We start from the raw sequence: 25,457 nt of genomic DNA, 5'->3' as shown, positions 1-25,457 counted from the left end.
GCGGAGGCGGGCAATAGGTCAGGATTGAGGCTAGTGCCTGCAACACAGGAGGAAGGACATGGGGGCCAGGATAGGAGCTAGTTCATGCAACACCGGAAGGGGGGGCATGGAGGGAGCGAGAGAGAGAGAGAGAGAGAGAGAGAGAGAGAGAGAGAGAGAGAGAGAGAGAGAGAGAGAGAGAGAGAGAGAGAGAGAGAGAGAGAGAGAGAGAGAGAGAGAGAGAGAGAGAGAGAGAGAGAGAGAGAGAGAGAGAGAGAGAGAGAGAGAGAGAGAGAGAGAGAGAGAGAGAGAGAGAGAGAGAGAGAGAGAGAGAGAGAGAGAGAGACAGAGAGAGAGACAGAGAGAGAGAGAGAGAGAGAGAGAGAGAGAGAGAGAGAGAGAGAGAGAGAGAGAGAGAGAGAGAGAGAGAGAGAGAGAGAGAGAGAGAGAGAGAGAGAGAGAGAGAGAGAGAGTGTGAGGTGAGACACCTGAGTGCAAGCTGGCTGCTAATGTTATTGCTTGATGTGAAGTACTTCCCCTATGTCTAATCTCTAATTTGTCGATTATTTCGCCAGGTGTTCATTCATTGCCAGTAGTGGCCTTTAGGGTAGGGATGTGATTGTCTTGCCTGTACATTAACATCCTTTGGACTGTCCGTTCCACACCCTTTGGACTGACCGTTCCACCCCTTAAGACTGACCATTCCCCAGGTGAGCCCTCACACCATACTCCTCTCCCCTTCCCTTACTCTCCCTTCCCATCCTCTCCCCCGGCACGTAAAACTGCTCTCTCGCACGCACTGCGATAATTTGGGAGAAAGCAATTACTGTCAGTCATTTGGCCGTTGGTGCGGCACAAGCAGAACACGAGACTATAACCAGTTTGTGTGTTCGCTATTGTCCAAGTGTTCCACCTTCCTTCTAAACCAGCGTGGGATCTTATCAACGCGACATAAAAGACATAATTTAAAAAGCATCCTCAGCATATTTTTGTTTGCTTTTAAGATGATGCCTCAAACTGATACTAAGCTCTCGTTTAGCAGGAAAACCAGCTTGGGGCCATGTCTATACCTTGGCGGAGCTGTGGTCCTTGTTATTAAGCTGGGAGTACCCTGACAGCATTATGCTTCAGGGCTTATATATGCATTATACTTAGAATGCCTCGCAGCTTTGTAAAAGATGGTCTGAATCTTGCAGTTTATACAAGATGATCTGAAACTTGTAGCTTTATACGGATCGTCTGAATCTTGTAGCTTTATACGATATTGTCTAACAGTATACTAACAGTGCCTGGCATTATAACACTGCCTGGGAGCATTATATTAACAGTGCCTGACACCAGTATAATGATAAACAATAATACTCTCAATAAGAAAAATTACGAAACAAATTAGTTCTTTAAACTGAGTACATATAATGTCTATCTTCATGATTGTGAATTATTGTGACTGTGAACTCCTTAGCAATTGCTTATGTAAGTGTGATTAATCGTGAGAATTGTGAATTATCGCGGTGATTGTGATTATTTTATGTGAACCTCTGGTGTATTAACTTATTAATACACCAGATAATCTGCTGTACTAATGAATTTATTAACGCCTCTGGTGTACTTTAAACCCTTTGGCCATTCACCTTATATAAATTGACTATTTCACTCTTTACGAGTCGTGATAAATAATGGTCTAGGATGGACAGAAACGTAGTCACTACAGGCTGTCGAGATGTGTGTGTGTGTGTGTGTGTGTGTGTGTGTGTGTGTGTGTGTGTGTGTGTGTGTGTTGTTTCATTCACATATTTAAGCGTTTCATGTGTTTTAAAGGTACAGGGAGAGAAGGAAATGAAGATGTGTACAGGTACACTTGGGTGTTGTCGGGTCCAGGAGTGTCTTCTGGGTGCTGGGTGCTGTAATTGTTTTTATGTCTGACAGCAGCATCTGTCCCAAGGTCAATTACGTTAGTTTATAGTGTCTGGAGCTTTTGGTCCCACTGCAGAGTATTCTGGAAAACGCACGTACGCAGACACACACACATATACACACACACACACATACACACACACACACACACACACACACACACACACACACACACACACACACACACACACACACACACACACACATCAAACAACCACATGAGCTTCACTAGACAGATTTTAAAACATGCATCAACAGAGGAATCTTCATTTTGACTCAGACAAGAATACAACAACTTTTCGCACATTTACTGCCAGGCTGACACCAATAACAAAGGAACACAGACAATTGGTCACGTGTAGAGGACCTTAACGATCGTGTCCGCAACAAGCCAGGCCCGACCACGTTTTCTTTCACCTCATACAACTGTTCATCTTGCTGTAAATTGGTGCGCGAGAGTTAACCAGCTGTGGTGGTTTGCATCCAGGATATGTTCCAAGGCCATATGGCACCTGGAAATAAGACACATCTTATTTTCACTCTTATAAAACTGGTCGATCCTAGAAGAATATTACAACAAGAGCGAAAAATATTATAACAATTAGGTAATATCGCCTCACACTATCAGGCAACTCTATACATATATATATTAGAGCATTGCTTCTCAACACACGTACACACAGCACCGCTCCTGTGCCAGGTAAGTCCTCTACAGGCTCACCATAGCCCGTGCTACTTGCCCCGCTCCTGTGCTAGGTGAGTTACGGGCTCACCATAGCCCGTGCTACTTGCCCCGCTCCTGTGCCGGGTAAGTTACGGGCCCACCACAGCCCGTACTACTTGGACCTTGTTCCGAGTAGCTGAATCTATAACAACAAAAACAACATGCTTCTCAACCTCTTCACCTCTAAGGCATTGAAATGAATTTTCCCAAACGACCCCCCCCCCCCTCCCCCTGGTTTGTTTAAAGGACTAACTATTCAACAATTAATATCGTCAGTTTTATATTTAATGGTAACAAACTCGTTTTCATCTCTCAATTGTAAGTCCAACTACTTGGGCTAGACGGTAGAGCGACGGTCTCCCTTCATGCAGGTCGGCGTTCAATCCCCGACCGTCCACAAGTGGTTGGGCATCATTCCTTTCCCCCCCCCCCCCCCCAACCCCCGTTCCATCCCAAATCCTTATCCTGACCCCTTCCAAGTGCTATATAGTCTTTAATAGCTTGGCGCTTTCCTCCTGATAATTCCCTCCCTCTCAATTGTAACTGGAATATACAAATAAATATTAAGCACTAACACAAGGCAGTTGTTAAAACTAGTTTAATTAATGACATGGTTGCCGCTGGCACAATGTTTCGATTTTTAGGTTCATTGCTAGAGAGAGATACTTAAGCGAAGATGAGGTTCCACAGTCATCCTGATTCCTTGTTTTGATTTGATATATAAGAGGTGGGAGCGTCTGATCTCATCAATATGTTACGTGGAATAGAAAAGCATTTATCGGTGCTTTGAATACCGGTTCTGGATGCTCATTTGTCACCTGTAACCAGAAAATTTGATCAGTCGTACTGAATGGAACTTGACCTTAGTGATGGCGTCATACCAGAGTTCAACAAAGACTCTTTTTCTTCATTTGCATTTGCTCAATCTTTTATATTTGATTCATATACTAGAAACTGATTCATTAATCTACCTGTTATTGACATCAGGAAGGCAATTAAGTTTCAAACTTAGTTTGCAGACCCACAGTATTATCTCTGTGGACCCTGAGTTGTGAAACACAACTTTCCCAAGTTTCCCAAGTTAGAAGGAACCCAAGTTTCCTTTATCTAGTACTATCTATTAGGACTTATCTTTAACCATTTTTAAACCTAACCTCATCTAAACTAACCTCTCCTAATCTCACCCCCATATAACCTAATCAACCCTAACCTAACCTAGTCTCACCGCACATAACCAAACCGAGCCGAACCGAATCTAGACCCAATCAATCCCAACCAAACCCAACTTAGCCTCACCTAACCCTAAAAATACCTGGAAATACCTTCTCACCGAGTTCTCGTGAGTCGTCCTCTAAACAAGCCATCATGCGTTCAAAACAAAAACAAACAAATTCAACTCGAGAACCAGCAATGACACGCGGCAACACAAACAGACGGTGGGGGAACACAAACGTCAAGTTCAACTAAGTGCAGAACACAGTGTTCCAGCCAGAGCCTGGCCAACGCGACTGTGTGTATGTGTGAATTCCAATGAACTTACCAAGACGTGTGAGAGGAAGGATTTGGGAATGTTGTTAATCGCAGAGACGCTAAACTTGAGTGAGTTAAGCTGTGAGTTGAACAAATAGGCAAGGTTATGGACGGCATTTGAATGTGTCCTATGTGGTGGAGCCTTAGGGGAAAACACACCCATATGCTCTCTCTCGTTGTTGTTGTTATTTAAAATTCAGCTACTAGGGAAATAAAAGTTCCAAGTAGCACGGGCTATGGTGAGCCCGTAGTGGACTTACCTGGCACAGGAACGGGGCTGAAACTTGTGTGTCTCTCTCGTTTACAGCCTGAGTATACACATGCACGTGTGTGTATTTCCGCCGTATCTTCATCACACCTAAGGGCGTATGTCACCGTAACTTCCTATATTCATAACATATTATCACGGGAAAAGATATGAAATGTCTTGTCAAATGTTTGACAGCTGTCACGGCGTGACTGTCAACTTTCTGGCACAGCTTGTGTTAAAGCTGGTTACGTCAGACGGCACTTCCGGTGTTGAGGCACTTACAGTGTATTCAATACTTGCCGCAGTGACACTTTCCCCCCAGTGCCATTGGTAACACTGCCGGATCTGTCCCTAGGGGCCAGGGACACTGTATGACCAACTGGTTTCGTTTTGCGGATCACAAATGTAATTACAATTATCGTCGAGGGGAAGCGTAATAAATTAAATTAATAACCCGAAATTTGATGTTCATCAGAAACGCTTTTCACACATTTTTGGCGCCTGACGTTCCTGACCTTCTTCGACCCCCTCCCCCACTTTCCCCCCTACGCCACAGCTGACACTTTGTCTGGGGGATCAAAACCCTCTATGATTCAGCCTCTGACTCGAGGCGATTTATGTTGTGAAACAAATAAAATGGCAACGAATTGCCATCATTGATCTGCGTTTTCATTCGCTGTTTTCTGTGTCGGCAACGCATGTTTTAATGCACAGAGCGAGTTATTCTGGACAGACCATCAACGCAGAGCTAAGCGTTACTGCCCCCGGCTGTGTACGCATGGATAGCGTACACCTCGCTAACGTTTTTGGTTATTAGTTCTGGGAACATGTTTTCCCTTGGCGGTCTTATCCAGAGGGGAGCCAGCCTCACCCTCTATCCAAATCCTTAACTTTTTTTATATATATTTAAACGACTCGGACAACAAGATATATTGGAATAGTGTTTTATTAAATATTTATACCTCTCTCTCTCTCTCTCTCCCCAGGAAGTGATACGTGTTCCACTGCTCAGATTAATAAGAAATATAACGGTATTTATTATTGGTTAAAACGACAAAATTATTTTGGATTGTACACGGCGTTCCACAGCTTGATCAAGCGTATTGATCAAGCATATTGATCAAGCGTAAGAATGTAGACATTGCATGAAGCTCTGTGAGAGAGAGAAAGAGAGAGAGAGAGAGAGAGAGAGAGAGAGAGAGAGAGAGAGAGAGAGAGAGAGAGAGAGAGAGAGAGAGAGAGAGAGAGAGAGAGAGAGAGAGAGAGAGAGAGTGAGAAAAACTAAAACAAAACAAAAATCCAATATTGTTTGTGTATTTTTTAAGATATACATCTGTATATCCACTCATTGTATATGAGTGGGATTGGGGGGTTATAGATTGAAGCTGCCTCGTATGGGCCAATAGGCCTTCTGCAGTTGCTTTTGTTCTTATGTTCTTATGTTCTTACATGTTTCTGAACAGAGAGTGAGCTCCTTGACCAGAATCATATAAACACGAACATGACATAGAAAACCCACTATTCAGTGTTCCTTTTCTCATACACTTGACATACACAGAGTCATTTTAATGTTGATAGATTAGATTAAATCTATTGGATTAGGAAATAAACTTTGGACACACATCGCTTAATGTAACAGATTATCTTTATTGTTTCCTAGTATTTCTGTGTATGGTATATTTGGGTTTATTTATAGCTTATTAAGGTTTATCAAATGTGGGGTTCCATGGTGGTGCTGCATGTTGTTGTTATAGATTCAGCTACTCGGAACAAGTTCCAAGTAGCACGGGCTATGGTGAGCCAGTAAAAAGGTCCTGCATAGTCTGTATTCTTAAAAAACTTTAATTTTGTTTAATAGTATTTGTAGTTGGAAGCAAGGTGTGGAACACCTTGATTAGGTCTATAACGGACCGAATCAATATAGCAGGAATTGATTAGGTCCAGAACGGATCGAATCGTTACATAAGGTCATGATTAGGATCGCAACATTGCCAATCTCATTCCCCATGTGTGGGTTCAGTTACTACTTGCTTCATGTTCAGTTGTTTGGTTACTTCCAGCACGTGCAAGATAGGACGGGAGATAAACAATCACGTCTTGCTTGGGAGACCCATTGAGAGCAACACACACATAGAGAGCATATAAAGCAACGTCAGCCCCTCACCCTGGTCTGTGCCCAGGTTCAAATTCAAGTATGTTTATTGAGTCAAGAAAGAAATACATTTCAAAGGGATAGAGTAGCTTAAGTTATTTCTACCCCCCTAGGGGGCTGTGCCCAACTGCTATCTCCCACGCCTCTAAACCCCACGATTGGCTCCTATTCCTGTGACGTCAGCAGCTGAGCTGCTCATCATTTAAAGCGCTGATAAATATGTTATCATAGGTTCTTCTATATGTTATCTATATCTACATAAAACCCCATTACTGCTAATACTAGCGAATGGGAATTTAACATTTCTGTCTGACTGTCAGAGAACGAGAATATCTAGAGTAGGCATCCTTCAGTCTCGGGAGACTATGGAGTTGCGCTCTAGTTATCAATCCTGGTGCAGCGTCTGGTGTGACTGATGAGGCCAATCCAAGAGTGGCAGTCATCCCACACCGAGCACAAACGAAGTCTGATTTTGGTCTGTCTTCCTGGCTACCGGCTTTCCTTCTCTGTCTCTTTACCTCCGATTCCTTGGCAAGTGACTCCTCGAACTTGGAGAGACCTCTTTGAACACACTGCCTGCAGGCTGAATGGTCTGCAGCCAGTGTCTCCCATATAGCAAGATCGACGTCCATGGCTTTCAGGTCCCTCTTGCATACGTCTTTGTACCGTAGCTGGGGCTTGCCTGCTGGACGCTTTCCCTGCATCCGCTCTCCGTACAGGAGATCCTTGAGGATCCTGCCGTCGCCCATTCGCACAACGTGCCCGAGCCAGCGCATTCGTCTCTGTTTCAGCAATGAGTACATGCTGGTGATTCTTGCTCTCCCCAAGACGTTGTTGTTTGTCACCTTGTCCTGCCAGGTGATGTTCATGATGTGTCGAAGGCAGCGCATGTGGTAGGCATTCAGCTGTCTTTCTTGACGGGCGTGGAGTGTCCAAGACTCACTGCCATAAAGGAGAGTGCTCAGGACACAGGCTCTGTAATCCTGAATCTTAGTATACTCAGTTAGCCTATTGTTGGCCCACACTCTCTTTGTCAGTCTGGACATGGTAGTAGATGCCTTACCGATGCGTTTGTTTAGCTCCGTATCAAGAGAGAGGGAGTCAGAGATTGTGGAGCCCAGGTACACGAAGTCGTGAACGACTTCCAGTTTGGAATCAGAGATGCCGATGTCAGGTGGGGAGTCCACTCCTTGTCCCATGACTTGTGTTTTCTTCAGACTGATGGTGAGTCCGAAAGCCTGAAGCTTTCGGACTCATAACTCGCTGAAGCATACCTCGCTGAAGCGGGTTATGAGCCGTTGGAGGTCTTCAGCTGAGTGGGCAGTGACTGCTGCGTCGTCGGCAAAAAGGAAGTCGCGCAGACACCTCAGCCGAACCTTCGTCTTGTCTCTCAGCCTGGCGAGGTTAAAGAGCTTTCCATCCGACCTGGTCCAGAGGTAAATACCTTCCGTGACAGATCCGAAGGCGTGCCGCAGCATAACTGCGAAGAAAATCCCGAATAGGGTTTGAGCCAGTACGCAGCCCTGCTTTACTCCACTTCGGATGTCAAAGGCGTCTGATGTTAGGCCATCAAAGACCACGGTGCCCCTCATGTTCTCATGGAAAGATCTGATGATGCTGAGGAGCCTGGGTGGGCATCCGATCTTGGGGAGGATCTTGAACAGGCCATCCCTGCTGACGAGGTCGAAGGCCTTCGTCAGATCTGTGAAGGCTACGAAGACTGGCTGCTTCTGTTCCCTGCATTTCTCCTGCAGTTGTCTGAGGGAAAAGACCATGCCGATGGTGGACCTGCCAGCTCTGAATCCGCATTGTGATTCTGGATAGACTCTCTCTGCAAGTACTTGGAGCCTCTTCAATGCGACTCGAGCAAACAGATTTCCGACAATACTGAGGAGGGAGATTCCACGGTAGTTGTTGCAGTCGCCCCTGTCACCTTTATTCTTATACAGCGTGACAATGTTGGCATCCCTCATGTCCTGTGGCACCTCTCCTTCTTCCCAGCAGAGGCAGAGAATTTCATGCAGCTCCATGAGCAGGCTACCTCTGCGGCACTTCAAGGTCTCAGCAGAAATGCCATCTTTGCCAGGAGCTTTACCAGAAGCAAGGGAGTCTAGGGCATCGCTGAGTTCTTCCAGGGTCGGTTCGCTGTCGAGCTCCATTAACACAGGCAGACACTCAAACACAGGCAGACACTCAATGGCGCTCAGGGCATCTTCGGTGACCACATTGTCCCTGGCATATAGCTCAGAGTAGTGCTCGACCCAGCGCTTCAGCTGCAGTGTCTGGTCCTGAATCACCTCGCCAGTGGCAGATTTCAGAGGAGCGGTCTTCCTCTGGATTGGGCCGAGGGCCTGCTTGATGCCGTCATACATTCCCCTTACATTGCCTGTATCCGCTGCAGTCTGTATCTGGGAGCAGAGCTGGAGCCAATAGTTGTTGGCACAGCGCCTGGCGCTCTGCTGCACTTTGCAGCGGACAGCCCGAAGGATCTGTAAGTTGCGCTGACTTGGGCAGGCTTTGTAGGCTGCCAAGGCGTTTCTCTTCTCTTCGATGACAGGTGTCATCTCATCCGAGTGAGCCTCGAGCCAGTCTGCCGACCTGCTAGTCTTCTTGCCAAAGGTGGAAATGGCAGCGTTGAACACAGCGTCTCTGAAGTTCTCCCATCTTTTACAGGCAGTGACCCCAGCTAGGCCAGGGAGAGCTTCCTCGAGCACGCGTGCAAAATCTTCCACCTTGTCCTGGTTGCGGGTCTTGGTGGTGTCGATGCGAGGTCTGCCCGCCTTTTTCGAGTGATGAATCTTCTTTGGTTGCATCTTGACCCTGCTACATACCAGGGAGTGGTCGGTGTCACAGACAGCACTCTGGTAGCTTCGCGTAATCTTGACGCTGGGTAGACTTGCACGCCTGGTAAGAATCAGGTCAAGCTGGTGCCAGTGCTTGGATCTGAGGTGTCTCCAAGATACTCGGTGTTGAGGCTTTGTGCCGAAGAACGTGTTGGTGACACAAAGACCATGAAGGCAGCAAAGTTCTAGCAGACGTTGCCCGTTCTCATTCATCCTCCCTATGCCGAATTGACCCAGACAAGTGGGCCAAATGTTGTGCTCAGCACCCACTCTGGCGTTAAAGTCGCCGAGGATGAACAGTGGCTCCTTTACAGGGATTCTCGCTATGACTCTGTTGAGGTCATCGTAGAATTTTTCTTTTGCCTCTGCTGGAGAAGTCAGGGTTGGTGCATATGCACTAATTACATTGACTGGTCCTGTTTGGGAGAACAGTTGCAGAGACAGAATTCGTTCGGTTTCCCCCATCGGTGGCATAATGTGTCCCAACAGTGCATTCCTGACGGCAAATCCCACACCATGTTCTCTGGTCTCATCTGGAGGTTTTCCTTGCCAGAAGAAAGAGAAGGTCCTATCTCTCACAGATCCTGATCCTGGGAGCCTGTTCTCTTGGAGAGCAACAATATCCATCCTGCAGCTTGCTCAGCTTCCTATCGATGATTGCTGTTTTTAGGGCGTCATTGATTTCTTGCAGGTCGTCAGAGAAACCTGGTGTTAGTGTCCTGACGTTCCATGTGCCCAGCTTTTGGGCAGTTGATATTTTCTTCTTTGGTTTGGTATTGCTTGGTGCAAAGTTGTCGGCCCGCTTGTCGGTTTTCATCCTAAACCCCACGCACCCAGTGAGGTTAACGGACCGTGGCGAGGCAACACCTTATTGGCTGGGGTTTGCCCAGCTTGAGGCGGGCGGTAGCTGCCCAGTGGGGCGCGATGACCCCTCCCACCGTCGGAAGCAACCCCTGGCGTCACACTCTTCACCAATCGAGCAGAAGACTTAAAACCGGTAGACTGTCGCTTCCCGTGTTGGTTCGACGCTGTGAGGCGAAGCTGGAGTGTCCTCTCCAGGGCGCAAAGCCTGGGTAGATAGATATGGAGGAGAAGCTGTTACCCATGCAGCAGGTCCTCCCTCTCCACGTTGCTGAAATTATCCAATAGAAAGGCAAATGCCAATACACATGGTTCCAGCAACGTCGCAGGAACTGCCAGAACGAGGTCGACGTCAACAACGAACTGCCTTAGGGGCTCCAACTCCGGATTTTTCCTCGAGGTTGACTCCTGAAGCCTTTCCCAAAAAAGGGGTATGGCCGCAAGGCAGCGGAGGTTTAAAATCAGGGTTTTCCTTCCCCTAGATGGGCTGCCTTCCCAGGCTATCGAGTCCCATCTACCCGGAGCAGCTGGTTTTAAGGCGCCAGAGGCACGCCCTCGCCCCTTCTCCTGTCGGTAAAAGCAGTTCCGCCGGACTTAGACTAAGCCACCCGTGCAGGCCAGGAGTTGGACTTGGTTGTCAGAGGCTATTTGAGACGCATGCCGTATAGGAGCATTTTATAGGTCGTGGGAGCTCGTCCCCCATTACCACCCCCTGGCTATGACAACCCCTTGGAACCAGTGACAGAATATAGACGAGAATATATAACCAGAACGAGAATATAAACACTGATTATTGGTATATTAAATCATTCATTAAATGAGCCTGTGGAAGCCAGGTACTCACCTAGTTGTGCTTGCGGGGGGGGGGGGGGGGAGTGGAGCTTTGGCTCTTTGGTCCCTCCTAATGACTGGAGGGGATGATATATGGGTGAGTGACGTGTTGTTATTGAGTCAGTGGGTGTCTGAGTCAGTGTGAGTCAAATGTGAGTGTACCACACTCGGGTGGGCAGCTGTATGGTACCACAGTGGACCACATGTATACCAAACCCGGAGAATCAGTCTTATATGGTACTCCAGGTGGTACAAATGTACCACCTTGTACCCTCTGGGCTACACTTGTACCCTAGTTGGTACAAAAGAGGCTTTTTCGCCTCACAAAACTACACACACACACACACAATGAGTGGGATTGGGTGGTTATAAATAGGAGCTGCCTCATATGGGACAATAGGCCTTCTGCAGTTACCTTTGTTCATATGTTCTTATGTTCTTACAACATGACTACACAACAGAACGTAAACAATGAGTATAACATTAAAAAATGACCAAATATGTAACCGCAAACAGGGAATCAATCACAGTGACGGAACAGAAAACAAATCTCACAACGCACACAGACATGACCAAAAGAAACTCATCGAGAAACAGGTCATCAACATAATGATTGATTGATTGATGAAGATTAAGCCACCCAAGAGGTGGCACGGGCATGAATAACCCGCCATTAAGACAAATATGAGGTCACAGAGGAGAGGTGAAGGTAGATATAAGGAACACGTAGTAAACCCCAGCATGAAAACTCCCTATTAAACAAGAGAGAAGAAATAAAAGCTAAAGTGATCGAAATGCCCAGAATATTCGAACGACAAATTATTCGAACACCTTGTCTGAAAAGATCCTTAACTTAATATAATATTCTCTTAAACTTATAATACATAACCAAGAGCCCAACTGTGCTTACACAGCATCGCAAGCACAGCATGAAGGCTGTTGAAGATGCTGAGTGCATTTGCAGCGCAACACAGCCCATTTCCCATGCATTTGTCCCAGGAAAAACAGCTTAATGGCCAGCGGTTTGTACTTGGATATTTTGCTGGATGCTGAAGTGTCCAGAGGAGGAGTAGGAGGACCAGAGATAAAGAGAACCAGTGGAACAAAGGAAGAAATGAATAGGAGGAAGAAGAAAAGCAGAATAAAGGGTGAATGAAGTAAAGTTTGAAAATAAGACGGAGGAGAAACTTAGAGTGATATGCGTTGTATCTGATAACTGAGAGAATTCTGGTAAATAAGGGTTAGTTGAAACAAGGTAGTTACAGCTTGATTAGTTAATGACGCATTTTACATGGGACGAGAACAATCTTAGCGAGTCAAGACAGTCTTTCTAATCGACGTAAAAAAAACGTTTAGACGGGAAGAAATATAATCTGTCTGTCTCTGAGAAAGAGACACACACAGTTGAAAGGTGACACACACACACACACACACACACACACACACACACACACACACACACACAGGGTGGGTGGACAAAGACAAACTCTTCAGCACGGGTGGGACACGAACAAGGGGACACAGGTGGAAACTTAGTACCCAGATGAGCCACAGAGACGTTAGAAAGAATTTTTTCAGTGTCAGAGTAGTTAATAAATGGAATGCACTAGGAAGTGATGTGGTGGAGGCTGACTCCATACACAGTTTCAAATGTAGGTATGATAGAGCCCAGTAGGCTCAGGAATCTGTACACCAGTTGATTGACAGTTGAGAGGCGGGACCAAAGAGCCAAAGCTCAACCCCCGCAAGCACAATTAGGTGAGTACAATTAGGTGAGTACACACACTCACACACACACACACACACACACACACACACACACACACACACACACACACACACACACACACACACACACACACACACACACACACACACACACACACACACACACACACACACACGGCGAATGTGGTCCCAATATACAAAAAAGGCGACAGGCAAGAGGCACTGAACTACAGGCCAGTGTCCTTGACTTGTATACCATGCAAGGTGATGGAGAAGATCGTGAGAAAAAACCTGGTAGCACATCTGGAGAGAAGGGACTTCGTGACAAATCGACAAGATGGGTTCAGGGAGGGTAAATCTTGCCTGACTGGCTGAATAGAATTCTATGACCAGGTGACACAGATTAAGCAAGAAAGAGAGGGCTGGGCGGACTGCATTTTCTTGGATTGTCGGAAAGCCTTTGACACAGTACCGCATAAGAGGCTGGTACATAAGCTGGAGAGACAGGCAGGTGTAGCTGGTAAGGTGCTCCAGTGGATAAGTGAGTACCTAAGCAATAGGAAGCAGAGAGTTACGGTGAGGGGTGAGACCTCTGATTGGCGTGAAGTCACCAGTGGAGTCCCATAGGGCTCTGTACTCGGTCCTATCTTGTTTCTGATATATGTAAATGATCTCCCGGAGGGTATAGATTCATTTCTCTCAATATTTGCGGATGATGCCAAAATTATAAGAAGGATTAAGACAGAAGAGAACTGTTTGAGGCTTCAAGAAGACCTAGACAAACTGAAGGAATGGTCGAACAAGTGGTTATTAGAGTTCAACCCAACCAAATGTAATGTAATGAAGATAGGTGTAGGGAGCAGGAGGCCAAATACAAGGTATCATCTGGGAGAGGAAATCCTTCAGGAGTCAGAAAAAGAAAAAGACTTGGGAGTTGATATCACGCCAGACCTGTCTCCTGCAGCACATATCAAGAGGATAACATCAGCGGCATATGCCAGGCTGGCCAACATACGAACGGCATTCAGAAATTTGTGTAAAGAATCATTCAGAACTTTGTATACCACATATGTCAGGCCAATTCTGGAGTATGCATGGAGTCCATATCTAGTCAAGGATAAGACTAAACTAGAAAAGGTTCAAAGATTTGCCACCAGACTAGTACCTGAGCTGAGAGGTATGAGCTACGAGGAGAGACTGCGGGAATTGAACCTCACTTCGCTGGAAGACAGAAGAGTTAGAGGGGACATGATCACTACATTCAAGATTCTGAAGGGAATTTATAGGGTAGATAAAGACAGGCTATTTAACACAAGGGGCACACGCACAAGGGGACACAGGTGGAAACTGAGCGCCCAAATGAGCCACAGAGATATTAGAAAGAACTTTTTTAGTGTCAGAGTGGTTGACAAATGGAATGCATTAGGAAGTGATGTGGTGGAGGCTGACTCCATACACAGTTTCAAGTGTAGATATGATAGAGCTCAATAGGCTCAGGAATCTGTACAACTGTTGATTGACGGTTGAGAGGCGGGACCAAAGAGCCAGAGCTCAACCCCCGCAAACACAACTAGGTGAGTACACACACACACACACACACACACACACACACACACACACACACACACACACACACACACACACACACACACACACAAAAGTGGAAGCAGGGAAGACCCCCTTAATTATAGACCGGTATCATTGACAAGTGTAATAGTCAAAATATTGGAAAAAATAATTAAAACAAAATTGGTAGAACTCCTGGAGAGAAATAATATAATATCAGACAGACAGTATGGTTTTCGATCTGGAAGATCCTGTGTATCGAATTTACTCAGTTTCTATGATCGAGCAGCAGAGATATTACAGGAAAGAGATGGTTGGGTTGACTGCATCTGTCTGGACCTAAATAAGGCTTTCGACAGAGTTCCCCATAAGAGGTTGTTCTAGAAACTGGAAAATATTGGAGGGGTGACAGGTAAGCTTTTTACATGGATGAAAAAGTTTCCGACTGATAGAAAAATGAGGGCAGTGATCAGAGGCAATGTATCGGAATGGAGAAATGTCACAAGTGGAGTACCACAGGGTTCAGTTCTTGCGCAAGTGATGTTTATTGTCTAAATAAATGATCTACCAGTTGGTATACAGAATTATATGAACATGTTTGCTGATGATGCTAAGATAATAGGAAGGATAAGAAACTTATATGATTGTCATGCCCTTCAAGATGACCTGGACAAAATAAGTATATGGAGCACCACTTGGCAAATGAAATTTAATGTTAATAAATGCCATGTTATGGAATGTGGAATAGGAGAACATAGACCTCACACAACCTATATATTATGTGAGAAATTTTTAAAGAATTCTGATAAAGAAAGAGATCTAGGGGTGGTTCTAGATAGAAAACTATCACCTGAGGACCACATAAAGAATATTGTGCGAGGAGCCTATGCCACGCTTTCTAACTTTAGAATTGCTTTTAAACATGGATGGCGATATACTAAAGAAATTGTTCATGACTTTTGTTATGAATAGCTAGAATATGCAGCGGTTGTGTGGTGCCCATATCTTAAGAAGCACATCAACAAACTGGAAAAGGTGCAAAGACATGCTACTAAGTGGCTCCCAGAACTGAAGAGCAAGAGCTACGAGGAGAGATTAGAGGCATTAAATATGCCAAAACTAGAAGACAGAAGAAAAAGAGGTGATATGATCAATACATACAAAATAGTAACAGGAATTGATAAAATCGATAGGGAAGATTTCCTGAGACCTAGAACTTTAAGAACAAGAGGTCATAGATTTAAACTAGCTAAACACAGATGCCGAAGAAATATAAGGAAATTCACTTTCGCAAATAGAGTGGTAGACGGTTGGAACAAGTTAGGTGAGGTGGTGGTGGAGGCTAAGACCGTCAATAGTTTCAAAGCGTTATATGACAAAGAGTGCTGGGAAGACGGGACACCACGAGCGTAGCTATCATCCTGTAATTACACTTAGGTAATTACACTTAGGTAATTACACACACACACACACACACACACACACACACACACACACACACACACACACACACACACACACACACACACACACACACACACACACACACACACACACACACTCACATACACATACACACACACACAGTGACCATTGTGTCCTAGTCTTTGACTACATGATGGAGCTTAAAATTGTGACCAAAGGACAAGAGGTCCGAGGAAGGAGACTTGATTACAGAAGAGGGGACTACAGAAGGATAAGGGACTACCTGGGAGAAGTGCAGTGGGAGGATGAAATTAGAGGAAAAACAGTGCAATATATAATGAACCAAGTCATATGGAAATGCAAGGAGGCAGAAGAGAGATTTATTCCAACAGTGAAGGAAAAAAGCAGGAGGGAATATAATAACCCATGGTTTAATAGACAGTGTCAGGAAGTAAAGGTGAGAAGCAAGAGGGAGTGGAGGAAGTACAGAAGACAAAGGACAGAGGACAACAGGATTAGATGTAACAGAGCTAGGGATGACTACATTAACATAAGACGAGTGTCGGAAAGAAATTATGAGAATGATATTGCAGTCAAAGCGAAAAAGCAACCTCAATTACTACATAGCCATATAAGAAGGAAGATGTCGGTAAATGACCAAGTGACAAGACTGAGGAAAACAGAAGGGGCATATACAGCAAGCGACAAGGAAATCTGCGGGGTACTGAATGCTAGTTTCATTGGAGTGTTCACAACCAGGCCTGAGTGGCTCCCATTGTTAGAAGAGATTACCCTAGATGGAAGACTATCAGATATAGAGGTGACAGTACAGGAGGTAATGAAACAGTTGACAACACTGGATGCAATTAAAGCGGTTGGACCAGACAAAGAATCACCGTGGATACTAAAAGAGGCAGCGCAGGCTCTCAGCGTGCCTCTGGCAATGATCTTTAATGAGTCACTTAGGTCGGGAGAATTGCCCAGTTGCTGGAAGGAGGCAAATGTCGTACCGATTTTCAAGAAAGGTGATAGGGAGGAGGCACTTAACTACAGACCCGTATCACTGACATGCATCCCCTGCAAAATACTTGAAAGAATAATTAGGCTAAGACCTGTTGAGCACCTGGAGAGCATTGGGTTTGTAAACAAGCACCAACATGGGTTCTGGACAGGGAAATCATGCCTAACAAACTTTTTAGAATTCTATGACAAAGTAACAAGGATAAGGCAGGACAGAGAAGGCTGGGCAGACTACATATTTCTTGACTGCCAAAGGCCTTTGATACAGTACCGCACATGAGACTGCTTTACAAACTTGAGAGGCAGGCAGGAGTAAGCGGAAAGGCCCTAGCATGGGTGAAGAACTACCTAACAGGAAGGAGCCAGAGGGTAATGGTAAGGGGTGAGAAGTCGGACTGGCGAACAGTAACGAGTGGAGTACCTCAAGGATCGGTGCTGGGCCCAATCCTCTTTCTAATTTACGTAAATGATATGTTTACAGGAGTGGAATCCTACATGTCAATGTTTGCGGATGACGCAAAATTAATGAGAAGAGTTGTGACAGACGAGGATTGTAGTATCCTCCAAGAGGACTTAAACAGGTTGCAGAGATGGTCAGGGAAATGGTTACTGGAGTTCAACAAAGGTAAAAGTAAAGTTATGGAAATGGGATCAGGTGATAGACGACCAAAAGGACAGTACACAATGAAGGGGAACTGCCTACCTGTAACGATTCGAGAAAGAGACCTGGGAGTGGATGTGACACCTAATCTAACTCCTGAGGCACATATAAATAGGATAACAACAGCAGCGTACTCTACACTGGCGAAAATTAGAACTTCATTCAGAAACATAAGTGAGGAGGCTTTTAGGACGCTTTACACTGCCTACGTGAGACCCGTCTTAGAGTATGCCGCGCCATCATGGGGCGCCCACCTGAAGAAACACATAAGAAAACTAGAGAAGGTTCAGAGGTTTGCGACGAGGCTTGTCCCAGAGTTACGAGGGATGGGATACGAAGAACGTCTGAGGGAACTGAATCTTACGACACTAGAGAAAAGAAGGGAGAGAGGAGATATGATAGGAACATATAAAATACTCAGGGGAATTGACAAAGTGGAAATAGATGAAATGTTCACACGTAATAATAACAGAACGAGTGGGTGGAAACTGGAAACTCAGAGGAGTCACAGAGATGTTAGGAAGTTTTCTTTTAGCGTGAGAGTAGTGGAAAAATGGAATGCACTTGCGGAACAGGTTGTGGAAGCAAACTCTATTCATAATTTTAAAATTAGGTATGATAGGGAAATGGGACAGGAGATATTGCTGTAAACAACCGATGGCTGGAAAGGCGGGATCTAAGAGCCAATGCTCGATTCTGCAAGCACAAATAGGTGAGTACCAATAGGTGAGTACACACAGATACACACACACACAGATACACACACACACAGATACACACACACACACACACACACACACACACACACACACACACACACACACACACACACACACACACACACACACACACACACACACACACACACACACACAGGTCTGGCGTGATATCAAGACTTGGGGTTGATATCACGCCAGACCTGTCTCCTGCAGCACAAATCAAGCGGATAACATCAGCGGCATATGCCAGGCTGGCCAACATACGAACGGCATTCAGAAATTTGTGTAAAGAATCATTCAGAACTTTGTATACCACATATGTCAGGCCAATCCTGGAGTATGCAGCCCCAGCATGGAGTCCATATCTAGTCAAGGATAAAACTAAACTGGAAAAGGTTCAAAGGTTTGCCACCAGACTAGTACCCGAGCTGAGAGGTATGAGCTACGAGGAGAGACTACGGGAATTAAACCTCACTTCGCTGGAAGACAGAAGAGTTAGGGGGGACATGATCACCACATTCAAGATTCTGAAGGGAATTGATAGGGTAGATAAAGACAGTCTATTTAACACAAGGGGAACACGCACAAGGGGACACAGGTGGAAACTGAGTGCCCAAATGAGCCACAGAGATATTAGAAATAACTTTTTTAGTGTCAGAGTGGTTGACAAATGGAATGCATTAGGAAGTGATGTAGTGGAGGCTGACTTCATACACAGTTTCAACTGTAGATATGATAGAGCCCAATAGGCTCAGGAATCTGTACACCTGTTGATTGACGGTTGAGAGGCAGCACCAAAGAGCCAGAGCTCAACCCCCGCGGACACAACTAGGTGAGTACAACTAGGTGAGTACACACACACACACACACACACACACACACACACACACACACACACACACACACACACACACACACACACACACACACACACCCTTCCTGTCCCCCCTTCCCTTGCACCCCCCCCCCCCAAAATCCTCTGGGACCCAGCAAACCACCTCGCAGATCTTCTCACCCAGGGAACAGCTTTCCCCACCAGCAGAATGCTCACCAAGAAAGGGACTAGAAAATAAACAGAAAAAAGTGAGCTTCAAGGCAATGTACACTAACATAGATGGGATTACAAATACAGCAAATGAGCTTGGAGAGTGGGTACTAGAGGAAAACCCAGACATAATAGCCCTCACAGAAACAAAGATCACGAAAACGATAACAAATGCAGTGTTCCCAAAGGACTATTATGTTATGAGGAAAGAGAGGGAAGGAAGAGGTGGTGGTGGTGGTGTAGCTGGGATTTTGGGGAGATGGTTATTCAAGGCTGTGAAGGTTTCAGTGACTACATATCAGGCACCATAGCAACTGGAGGACAGAAAATTATAGTAGAAGTATTATATAACCCCCCACCGAACGACAGAAGACCCAGACAGGAATATGATAGAAACAACATGGCCACCATCAATATAATAGAGAGAGCAGTTTCTGTGGCTAACAGGAACGGATCCAGACTACTAATCATGGGAGACTTCAACCATGGGAAGATAGATTGGGTGAAAAGAGACCCACATGGAGGACCAGACACATGGAGAGCTGAGCTGTTGGACGTGGCAACAAGAAGCTTTCTAAGTCAGCACGTCAAGGGACCGACAAGAAGGAGAGGAGAGGACGAACCAGCCTTGCTTGATCTGATATTTACCCTAAATGAGCGGGATATAAGAAAAGTTAAGTTGGAAGCCCCTCTGGGAATGAGTGATCATAGTGTATTGTGCTTTGAGTACCTGGTTGAGCTAGGAATTATCTCCCCTCAAAAAGAACTGGGAAACAAAGGGCTGGCGTACCGAAAAGGAAACAATGAAGAGATGAATAAATTCCTTTGGGATATACAATGGGACACAGAACACAGAACCAAGTCCGTACAAGACATGATGGACTATGTCACTCAAAAGTGTCAGGAGGCTGTAAGCAGGTTTGTCCCGGCCCGACAGGAAAAACAGAGAAGCAAAAGAAGAATCCGTGGTTTACTAGGGAATGTATGAAAGCAAAGGAGCTGAACAAAAAAGCATGGAGAAACTTCCGTAATAACAGAACACCTGAAAGTAGAGAGAGATACCAGAGAACCAGGAACGAGTATGTTAGTGTGAGAAGAGCAGCTGAGAAAAGGTATGAAAATGATATAGTTAACAAAGCCAAGACCGAACCAAAACTATTACAGTCATATAAGGAGGTAGACAATAGTGAAGAAACAGGTGATGAAACTTAGGATGGGTGATGACAGGTACACAGAGAGAGACAAAGAGGTGTGCGAGGAACTGAACAAAAGGTTCCAGGAGGTCTTTACAATAGAACAAGGAAAAGTCACGGCGCTAAGAGAGGTAGCAGCAAACCAGGAGACCATGGAAAGGTTCGAAATTACAAGAGATGAGGTCAAGAAGCACCTATTGGAGCTGGATGGGAGAAAAGCTGTTGGGCCTGACGGTATCTCACCATATGGATTGAAAGAGTGTGCAGGAGCACTTTGCTTGCCACTCTCCATAGGGTATAGTAGGTCACTGGAAACGGGAGACCTACCAGAAATATGAAAGACGGCTAATGTAGTCCCAATATACAAAAAGGGTGACAGACAATAGGCACTGAACTACAGGCCAGTGTCCTTGACTTGTATACCATGCAAGGTGATGGAGAAGATCGTGAGAGAAAACCTAGTAACACATTTGGAGAGACAAGACTTCGTGACAACCCATCAACATGGATTTAGGGAGGGTAAATTTTGCCTTACAAGCTTAATAGAATTCTACGATCAGGTGACAAAGATTAGGCAAGAAAGAGAAGGATGGGCAGACTGCATTTTTTTGGACTGTTGGAAAGCCTTTGACACAGTACCCCATAAAAGGCTGATGCATAAGCTGGAGAAAGAGGCAGGAGTAACTGGAAGGGCGCTCCAGTGGATAAGGGAGTACCTAAGCAATAGGAAGCAGAGAGTTACAGTTAGGGGTGAGACCTCAGATTGGCGTGAATTCCCCAGTCGAGTCCCACAGGGCTCTGTACTCCGACCTATCCTGTTTCTGATATACGTAAATGATCTCCCAGAGGGTATAGACTCATTCCTCTCAATGTTTGCTGACAACGCCAAAATTATGAGGAGGATTAAGACAGAGGAGGACAGCTTGAGGCTTCAAGAAGACCTGGACAAGCTGCAGGAATGGTCGAACAAATGGTTGTTAGAGTTTAACCCAAGCAAATGTAATGTAATGAAGATAGGGGTAAGATAAAGGAGACCAGATACAAGGTATCATTTGGGAGATGAAATACTTCAGGAGTCAGAGAGAGAGAATGACCTGGGGGTTGATATCACGCCAGACCTCTCCCCTGAAGCTCATATCTAGAGGATAACATCAGCGGCATATGCCAGGTTGGCTGACATAAGAACGACCGTTAGAAACTTGTGTAAGGAATCTTTCAGAACATTATATACCACATGTGTCAGACCAATCCTGGAGTATGCGGCTCCAGCATGGAGTTCATATCTAGTCAAGCATAAGACTAAACTGGAAAAGGTTGAAAGGTTTGCCACCAGACTAGTACCCGAGCTGAGAGGTATGAGCTACGAGGAGAGACTACGGGAATTAAACTTCACTTCGTTGGAAGACAGAAGAGTTAGGGGGGGACATGATCACCACATTAAAGATTCTCAAGGGAATCAACAGGGTAGATAAAGACAGGCTGTTTAACACAAGGGGCACACGCACTAGGGGACACAGGTTGAAACTGAGTGCCCAAATGAGCCACAGAGATATTAGAAAGAACTTTTTTAGTGTCAGAGTGGTTGACAAATGGAATGCATTAGGAAGTAATGTGGTGGAGGCTGACTCTATACACAGTTTCAAGTGTAGATATGATAGAGCCCAATAGGCTCAGGAACCTGTACACCTGTTGATTGACGGTTGAGAGGCGGGACCAAAGAGCCAGAGCTCAGCCCCCCACAAGGACAATTAGGTGAGTACACACACACACAAACACATACACACAGGATTATAAGGAGGATTGAAACAGAGGATGATAGTAGGAGGCTAAAAGATGACCTGGATAGACTGAGTGAATGGTCCAACAAATGGCTGTTGAAGTTCAACCCGAGTAAATGCAAAGTAATGAAACTAGTCAGTGGAAACAGGAGGCCAGGCACACGATACAGAATAGGAGATGAAGTACTTAATGAAACAGACAGAGAGAAAGATCTAGGAGTTGATATCACACCAAACCTGTCTCCTGAAGCCCACATAAAGAAAATAACGTCTGCGGCATATGCGAGGCTGGCTAACATCAGAACGGCGTTCAGGAACCTGTGTAAGGAATCATTCAGAATCTTGTACACCACATATGTAAGACCAATCCTGGAGTATTCGGCCCCAGCATGGAGCCCGTACCTTGTCAAGCACAAGACGAAGCTGGAAAAAGTCCAAAGGTATGCTACTAGACTAGTCCCAGAACTAAGAGGCATGAGTTATGAGAAAAGGCTGCGGGAAATGCACCTTACGACGCTGGAAGACAGAGGAGTAAGGGGGGCATGATCACAACCTACAAAATCCTCAGGGGAATCGACCGGGTAAACAAGGATGAACTATTCAACACTGGTGGGACGCGAACAATGGGACACAGGTGGAAGCTGAGTACCCAAATGAGCCACAGAGACGTTAGAAAGAACTTTTTCAGAGTCTAAGTAGTTAGTAAATGGAATGCACTAGGAAGTGATGTGGTGGAGGCTGACTCCATACATAGTTTCAAATGTAGATATGATAGAGCCCAGTAGGCTCAGGAATCTGTACACCAGTTGATAGACGGTTGAGAGACTTTTTAACCCAGCATGTCGGAGAACCCACAAGGATGAGAGGCAATGACGAACCAGCGAGACTCGACCTAGTCTTCACTCTGAACGACTCCGACATAAGAGAAATCGGTTTTGAGGACCCAATAGGAATGAGCGACCACAGTGTACTGGTGTTTGAGTACTTGATTGAAGAGGGGTTATTGAACTCGAGGAGGGATACAGAAACCAAAAGGTTAGCATACCGAAAGGGAAACTATGAGGGGATAAGAAAATTCCTAACAGATATAGCATGGGAAACGGAGGTCAGGGGAAAGACGGCCCAAGATATGATGGATTACATCACGCAGAAGTGCAAGGACGCAGCAAACAAGTTTGACCCAGTCCAAAAGGAAAACAGAGAAATGAAGATGAGAAACCCATGGTTTAATCAGAGATGTAGGCTGGCTAAGCAGCAAAGTAAAGGGGCATGGAGAAACTATAGGAATAACAGGACACTGGAAAGCAGAGAAAGATACCAGAATGCCAGGAATGAATATGTCAGGATGAGAAGAGAGGCAGAAAGACAATACGAAAATGACATCGCAAGCAAGGCAAAGACTCAGCCTAAATTGTTGCATAGCCACATTAGGAGAAAAACAACAGTAAAGGAACAGGTTATGAGATTAAGGATAGGGGCGGAAGGATTCACTACAAATGACAAGGAAGTGTGTGAGGAATTGAATAAGAAATTCCAGGAGGTCTTCACCTTAGAGCAAGGAGAAATTCCAGAGGTAAGTGAGGGAATAGCTAACCAGGAACCACTGGAAGAGTTTGAGATTACCAGTGGGGAAGTAAGGAAGTGTTTACTAGAGTTGGACGTGACGAAGGCTATAGGCCCAGATGGAATCTCCCCTTGGGTTCTAAAGGAAGGAGCAAGCGAACTGTGCCTACCACTCTCCATAGTGTATAACAAATCACTGGCAACAGGGGAACTGCCAGATATTTGGAAAGCAGCTAACGTAGTCCCGATATACAAGAAAGGGGATAGACAGGAGGCACTGAACTACAGGCCAGTGTCCCTAACCTGCATACCATGCAAGCTGATGGAGAAGATTGTGCGAAAAAAACTAGTGGAGCATCTGGAGCGAAGGAACTTTGTAACACAGCATCAACATGGATTTAGGGATGGCAGGTCCTGCCTCACAGGGTTACTTGAATTCTACGACCAGGCAACAAAAATAAGGCAAGAAAGAGAAGGGTGGAAGCGAACAAGGGGACACAGGTGGAAGCTGAGTACCCAAATGAGCCACAGAGACGTTAGAAAGATCTTTTTCAGTGTCAGAGTAGTTAGTAAATGGAATGCATTAGGAAGTGATGTGGTGGAGGCTGACTCCATACACAGTTTCAAATGTAGATATGATAAAGCCCAGTAGGCTCAGGAATCTGTACACCAGTTGATTGACGGTTGAGAGGCGGGACCAAAGAGCCAGAGCTCAACCCCCGCAAGCACAATTAGGTGAGCACACACACACACTTTTAGTGTGTGTGTTAGTGTGATTAGTAGTGTGATTAGTGTGTGATTAGTAGCCATGAGCCGGTAGGGGGACACACACGATTAGTGAGGTCCGCGGAAATTCGTCAATTTCTCGGGACATTGAAGGAGTATAGAGGCTAGATCATAGTATTTGGCCTCTCGCAGTGTGTAGGTAGCAGGGTGCAACATAGCATAGTCATATCGCTAGCGATAGTGCAAAGAAAGCAAAGTGGAGCTAGTGGCATCACCGGTGCATGTAAGTGTGGAGGACCGCGTAGAGTGACCTGACCTGACGGCCAGGTGGGACGACCTGCCGTGGAACTGCCTGATTGTGTTTGTTGAGTGGTGACTGTGATCAGTGGTACAGTAAATTAGTGAACTGTCACACAACGATACAGTGACTGACTCCAGAGCTTGTGTAGACAGAGAAGAACCGACCTCATCAATCTACTAGCTCTTTGTGAATCACCTAGTGGGAGACAACGACGGATAACCATCGTCATCATACATCATCCTTACTCATCTAGTTGCGTGAGCGGGAGGCAGACTGGTATGTACCCCCTCTCTGGTCAGTTAATCAGGTGTACAGATTGGGGAAAAATATTATCAAATTCTTGTACAGGATATCATATATATTTAAAAATCTCAACGTGGCTTATTTAGGTAGTGGTAACGCTTAAGGGAACTCGTGACACATACACGCTTCCCGCCCACGTACGTATGCATGCACACAAGCGCGCACATGCTAAAACACACACACACGCACACACTTACACAAACGTTCAGTCAGCGGAAAAAGTATTAACACCTTCTGGGAACAGGGGATAGGACCATACTATGCCCCCCCCCCCCTCATAGCCCCCCAACTGACCTGATCTGACCTGGTCGCCATTTCCACCCCCCCAGTCCCCCGCATCCCCCA

The sequence above is a fragment of the Procambarus clarkii genome, chromosome 14 (assembly GCF_040958095.1).
Source record: "Procambarus clarkii isolate CNS0578487 chromosome 14, FALCON_Pclarkii_2.0, whole genome shotgun sequence".
Lineage (NCBI taxonomy): Eukaryota > Metazoa > Arthropoda > Malacostraca > Decapoda > Cambaridae > Procambarus > Procambarus clarkii.
This window is presented reverse-complemented; position numbering follows the sequence as displayed.